Here is a 6,908-nt window from a genome sequence, read left to right on the forward strand (position 1 = left end):
GAAAACAAAAATTCCGTTTGGGGATTTCCTTTTTTTTCCTTTCCCATCGGTTTAAAACCCAAAAAAAAAAAAAAAATTTAAATTTTTAACCCACCGCCCAACTTTAATTTTTCCCTTTGGGAAAAAAAAAAGCCCAAAATTCAACCCCCCCCCCCCAAAGGAAAAAAAAAAAAAAAAAAAACAATAAGTTGCATTTTCCCTTTCGGGAATTTTAAATTTTCCCCTTTAAAAAAAAAAAAAAAAAAACGTTTTTTTTCCGTTTTTTTTTTTTTTTGACTTTTTTTACTTAAAAAAAAAAAAACTAAAAAAAAAAAAAAAGATTTTCCATTTTTCCTTTTTTCCTTTTTTTTTTTTATTTTGTAAATCTTATTTTCAAAATTTTCTTTTTTACTTCTTCCACTAAATTTTAAAAAAACCTTCTGACGCGCTATATCGATGACTCGAATAAAATAAAATAAAAAAAATTTTTCCGAAAGGGAAAAACGAAAAAATTTTCCTTTCGACTTTGACAAATAAGATTAAATTTAATTTAAAGTTATTTTACCTTTGGGATAAATTTAAAAAAAAATTTTTTTTTTTTTACTTTCAAACCTCTTTAAATAAATAAATAAATAAACAAAACAAAAAAAAAAAAAATTTTTTTTGTCTTTTTAAATTTTATACTTCGTAGCACGACCTTATTAACCTTTCGAAAAAAAAAAATTTTCTTTTTTTTTATACCTTTCGGCATGATTTTCATTATCGAACACAAAAAAAAAATCGATTGAATTTTTTTCTATTTTTTGCAATATTTAAATATTAAATTTTGGCGTGGAAGGAAAAAAACTAACGTATTTTTTCATTTCCTTTCTCTCTCTCTCTCTCTCTCTTTCCCCACCTTTCTCACTCTCTCTTCAGTAAAATTCGAATTTAACGAAACGAGATTAAAAAAAAAAAAAAAAAAACGAACTCGATTAACGTACGAGACTTGAAAATACCAGAATTTGAAAGAGGCGCAAAAAAAAGAAAATTTTCCCTTTAAGTCTTCGTTACTTAATTAATTCATAATAATAATAATAATGATAAAGGCTGTGTTAACTTAATTAATTTTTAATAATAATAATGATAGTTAAAATGCCATCCCCCCCGTCTTGTCGTAAAAAAAATAATAATAATAACATAAAATTTCTAAAACTTTATAATAGTGGTAGAGAAACGTCACGAAAAACGTTGTTTGCAATTTTCTAAATTTTCCAACAGACGATTTTTTAAAAATAAAAACTTTAAACCGGAAATGATTACAAACTCGAAAAAATTTTCGTTACGTGGTTTTTTTTTTTCTTTGGTTATTTTCGAACGTTTTTTCGGGTTGAAACGAAAACGAGGGGGGAAGGGGGAAAACATTAACCGACGTCGGGTAATTTATATAACACGAAGATTTGATAAAAACCACCACCTGAAATTGTTTATCGTAGCAGACGACGGAAAAACTTTAGAAATATCCACGCACGTAAAAATGATAACGATAATAATAATAATAATTTTAAAAATTTCAAATCCTTTTTTTTTTTTTTTTGAGTGTTTTTCCCAGAAAGAAACCTTTCTACATTTTTTTTTTTTAAATGTGTTATTTTCTCGGGATTTTATTTTTTTCCAATTTGAACAGGATTAAAAAGAGAGAAAAAAAATATTTCGAAGGGAGGGTAGGGGAGGAAGGAAAGTGGAGGTTTATAAATGTTTCAGGTCGCTAATATTCTTTCCGGACAGGAAAAAAAAAAAGGCTCTCTTTCACTCACGAATGATCAAAGGATTAAAAGCTTTTGTTCTTTTTTTTTTCATTTTTTGGTTTTTTTTTTTTCTTTCACTTCATTTTCATTTTAATAAAAAGGGCAAAAAAAAAATAATAATAATAATAATAATAAAATTGTTGTAATTTACGCGAAAGAGACTCTCGAGCGTAGGAGATTTTCAGTTAAGTTTTCCATCGTAAATTATTACGCGTTCCCCTCTCTCTCTCTCTCTCTTATCATTTTTCGATTAAATTTAAAACTAAATTACGTTACCTTTTCCCTTTTATGCGTTATCACGTTGTAATTTTTTCACGTTCGAAAACTCTTTTTTTTTTTTCGAAAAAATGTTTTAAATTCTTGTTGTTTATCCTACCAACTATCAACGAAATGATATAAATTTATTCTCGAAAAAGTTTTTACGAAAATAATCCCGGGTAAAAAAAAAAATAATTTAACAAAAACTTACGATGTGAAACGTGCGGCGAAATTCGCTATTAAAAAAAAAAAAAATCGTTTCGTTGGAAAACGTGAAAAGTTAAGAGAAAATTCCTTTTCGAAATTAACACGACGCGTAATTTTTTTTTTTTTCACCTTTGAAAAACAACAAACAACGTGTGGCAAACAATACGAAAAACGCACGATTAAAAATAATAATAATAATACATAAATTTTCCAACTCACTTTTTGTACTGATAATTTTTTATCTTCTCCGAAATCATCTTTCGTTAAGAGAGACAATGATTCGCAACTGCTAAACATTGATTGATCATCTATCGTAGGAGATGCTCGACTGGCGTCATCATCACCAACATCTTCTTTCTATAATAAAAAAAAAATCAAAAGAATAAAAAATAAAAAATTTTTTCCTCCTTTTTTTTTTGATAATGTTTAAACAGGTGCGCAATGTAAAATTTCGATCGCGTTTTACAAAAAAAAAAAAAAAACAAATCGTCGTCGCAGAAATATTTTTTATTCTATTTCCTTCTCTCCCCACCCTTCCCCTCTCCCCTCTCGATTGAAAGGGAAAAAAAGTTAAATAAAATTATTATTATTATCAAAGTAAAAGTTAATTAAATTTTTTTTTTCTTCCTTTCCGCCGCCACTCGAAAAAAAAATTATTCGATAAAAAAGTTTTCTTATTAAAATATTATTATTATTATTATTATCATCAATATTATTATTATTATTATTAATATTATTATTAATATTATTATTATTATTATTATTATTATTATTATTATTATTATTATTATTATTAATATAAATAAATAAGTTTCAATTCGAAATGTTTGATTTGAACAAAAAAAAGAAAAAAAAACGCGCGCACAAAAAAAAACAAAAAAATTTTAATAATTTCCTTTATTTTCCTTTTTTTCCTTTTTTCCTTTATTTTCCTTTTTTTTCCTTTTTTTTCCTTTTTTACCATAATTAAAATAAAAAAATTTTTTGAATGAAAATGTCGGGTCACTAACTAATTTAATTTTGATCAAAAAAAAAAAAATTAGAACGAAATATATTTAAACAAATGTTTTCGACGAAAACCGAATTGTTTTTCTTTTTTAATGAAAAAAAAAAAAAAAAAACCAAAAGTCATTGACCCCTTTCGGTTTCCCAACTCACACTAACGCTCGTTTCGCATCACACGTCGTGGTTAGAGGAAAAAAAAAATTTCGACCAATCAGAATTCACATACGTATGGGTATTTACATTTTAAATCCACCAATCCCGTGCCAGGATTTTTTCTTCTGCTTTGTTTACATTTTTTTTTGTTTTGAAACAACAAATAAATGTTTTTAATTTTATTTTTTACGTTGAATTTTTTTTCTTTTTTTTTTTTTCCCACTTCGAACTTTTATTTTCCTTTTTCTTTTCTTTTTCCTTTTCCTTTTTTTTCAGGTGCTTTTAACCTGATTGACAATCGACCTGATAAAAATTTATTAATTGATCGATAGGTTTTAAAAAAAAAAAAAAAAAATTTACACGATTAAATTTTTAAACTTTCATTTTGGGAATTGTAAAAGTTTTTGATTGATTGATTGATTGATTGAAAACACACATGCGTAATAAAATTAACAATTTTTTAATTACGATAATAAAAAAGAACCGACGCTAGATTTCGACGCGAGGGGAAACAAAAAAAAAAAATCCGCACGCGTAAATTTAAATTAATAATTATTATATCGCGAATGCGCGAGTTTTAACGAAATTTTCGTAAAATAAAATTTTTATTAACGAGATTTATTATATACACGCATTAAATAATAAATTTAACTTTTTTTTTTATTTATTACTATTATTATTATTATTATTTTATTAAATTGTACTTTCATAAATCAAAAAAAAAAAAAAAAATGGATACGTTTTACGTAAAAAAAAAAAAAATTATTTACAAAAAAATTTTCTTTTTACAAACGTAGGGGGGGGGGGGGTTTAAATCTTTTTCCAATTAAAATAAAATAAAAAAATGTACAAAATTAAATATAATGATAACAATAATAATAATAATAATAAATAAACACGAACTGGGCGGTTCGTTTTCACGCATATTTTCATTCCTTTTTTCCTTTCTCTCTTCCCCATTTTCCTATCCCCCTCCATAATTTCTTTTCCGTTAAACCGTTAAACCTTATTTTTAATAATAAAAAACCTTTTCTCGAAAACTGGAGAATCAAAAACTAACACAAAGTTATACATCAGCATTATTAACCGTAACGAGTTTAAAATTTAAAATTTAAAACTATTGTTGTGAAGTAAAAGTTACGGTTAAAATAAATTTTAAAAATAATTTTTGCTAAAAAAAAAAAGAAAAATTTTGTTTCGTGGTTCTTTATTATTATTATTAACATAATATAAATTAAATTTATCCGTTAATTATTATTATTATTATTATTTCTTAAATTTACACGCGCAATTCCCTCCGCATTTTTTTTTTTTTTGTTAATTATAATGCGGGAAATCGATTTTTTTATTTAAACTAAACCATTTTTCGCGACAAAAATTTCGCTAAAAACTTTCTCGCACTCACTTTAACGCGACAAAAAAAAAATTCACTCCTGTCGCGATAATTAACAAACAAAATTTTTGACAAAAAATCACAAATAAAACAATTCGTGCGGTGTAGAAAAAATAAATAAATAATTTGAGCGACATTAAAAAAATAAATAAATAATTATTATTATTTACTTAGATAATTTTCCACAACGAACTAACAAACGAGTTAGAAAAAAAGTGAGAGAGAGAGAGAGAGAGAGAATTCAAATCTTAAAGGCAGGAGGAACTTGTCGCGCAGAGACCATTTCAAGCGTCGACAGATTTTTCCAACGTTAATCACAGAGAGATGCTGTTGGAGTTCGGACGGTTTTTTATACGTGCAGTGAAAAAAAAAAAATAAACGCGAAGAAAATTTTTTTTTTACGTTAAATAAAAAATTATTTCGTGTGATTTTATTTAACAAAAAAAAAAAAAAAAGAAAATTCATTCAACTGTTTAATAACGAATAAATCGCGTCAAATCAAGTGAATAAAGTTTTCCTTTTTTTTTTTCACCGTGAAAAGTGCGAGTGCGTTTTCCCGAAAAAAACGTTTTTATTATCTGGTAGGATGTGAATTCGATCAATTTTTTTTATAAATTTTAATATTTTTCTATTCTATATAATTTGTGTGTCGTCATCTGCATGCAATTTATTTTTTTTTTCAATTAAACAAACAAAAAAATTAATTTTTTCTTTTATTGAAATTACTTCCGATCTCGAGTTTTTCCATTATTATTATTATTATTATTATTATTATTAAACATATATTCCAACGATTGTACACATTTTTGAAAAATTTATATCGCACAATAAACAAAAACAAAACGAACGAATGTAATTAAAAATGATTTACTTATAAATACGTTAATTGATTTTAAAACGGAAGTAATTAATCATTTTTTCCCTTCTTAAATATTATTTTATTATATTTTATTTTTTCCTCCCATCATCATTTCCTTCCTTTTTTCCTTCCTTCTTTTCCTCTTTCCCCCCCCCATTTTTTTCATAAATTTTCGAGATCGATTAGAAATAATGAGAGAGAAGAAAAAAAAAAAACTTTTCCTTTCATTTCTGTTTTCGACGGATTCGAAATTTAAAGTGCGAAAAAAAATAAAAAAAAACCTGTTGGACTCCAGCCACGACGACTATATAAATAAATTTTAAATAAAATTTGTTTTTACCCCCCTTTCCCCCCGAAAAAAAAATCAACCGGAAATGAGGGTTTTTTTATAAATATTGTAAAGTTCGATGTAAGTTTTCAACTCGTGCTCGCGATTAATGACCGACATGTAGAAAAAAAAATTTTCCAATTTTATTTCAACAGGAAAATAAAAATAAAAAAAATAAATTAAAGAAAACATTTTTTTTTTTCACTTTTCTTTTCACTCAAATCTCTTTAAAATAAAAAAAAAGATAAAAACAGACAGTGAGAGAAAGAGAGAGAGAGAGAGAGAGAGAGGAAGAGGGAAAAACGAGAAAACATAAAAAATAAAAAATAAAATTTTTTTTTCAAAATTATTTTAAAATGAAAAATTGAGTTTTCACATTATATCTCTACTTCTTTTCCTCTTCCTCTTCTTTTCCTTTCTCCCCTCCCCTCCCTTCCACTCCCTCCCCCCGTTTTTTAAATCAGTTTGAAATTATTTTTTTAGTCGGAACCTTGTTTCCATAAAATCGGGGGGAAAAAAAAAACCATAATCAAAAAGAGAAAATATTTTTTCTGTGATGATAAAATGAAAATTTTTTGAATTTTCCATTGAAAAATATTTAAAAAAATGTTTTCCTTTTTGTCTTTTGCTTCTTTTTAAAGAAAAATAAGGTTACGTAAAATAAAAAATATAAACGAGTAGAAAAACAATGAAAGAAATTTTGATTTGATGACATTTTGTCCCCCCGTTTAAATTTTAAATATAAATAATCACGAGTAAAAAAAAAAAAAATTCAAACAAATAAAAAAAAAAAGGAAAAAAGAAAAAATGAAAATGAAAATGAAAATGAAAAAAAAAAACTTTTCAATACACTTTATCGTATTTTTCCACAATAAATTTTCAATTGAAATTTTTTTCCTTTTTTTTTGAACTTTTTCTCTCTTTCTTTTTTTGTAGTTT

Source organism: Pediculus humanus, genomic scaffold (genome assembly GCF_000006295.1).
Source record: "Pediculus humanus corporis 1103172107529 genomic scaffold, whole genome shotgun sequence".
Classification (NCBI taxonomy): domain Eukaryota; kingdom Metazoa; phylum Arthropoda; class Insecta; order Psocodea; family Pediculidae; genus Pediculus; species Pediculus humanus.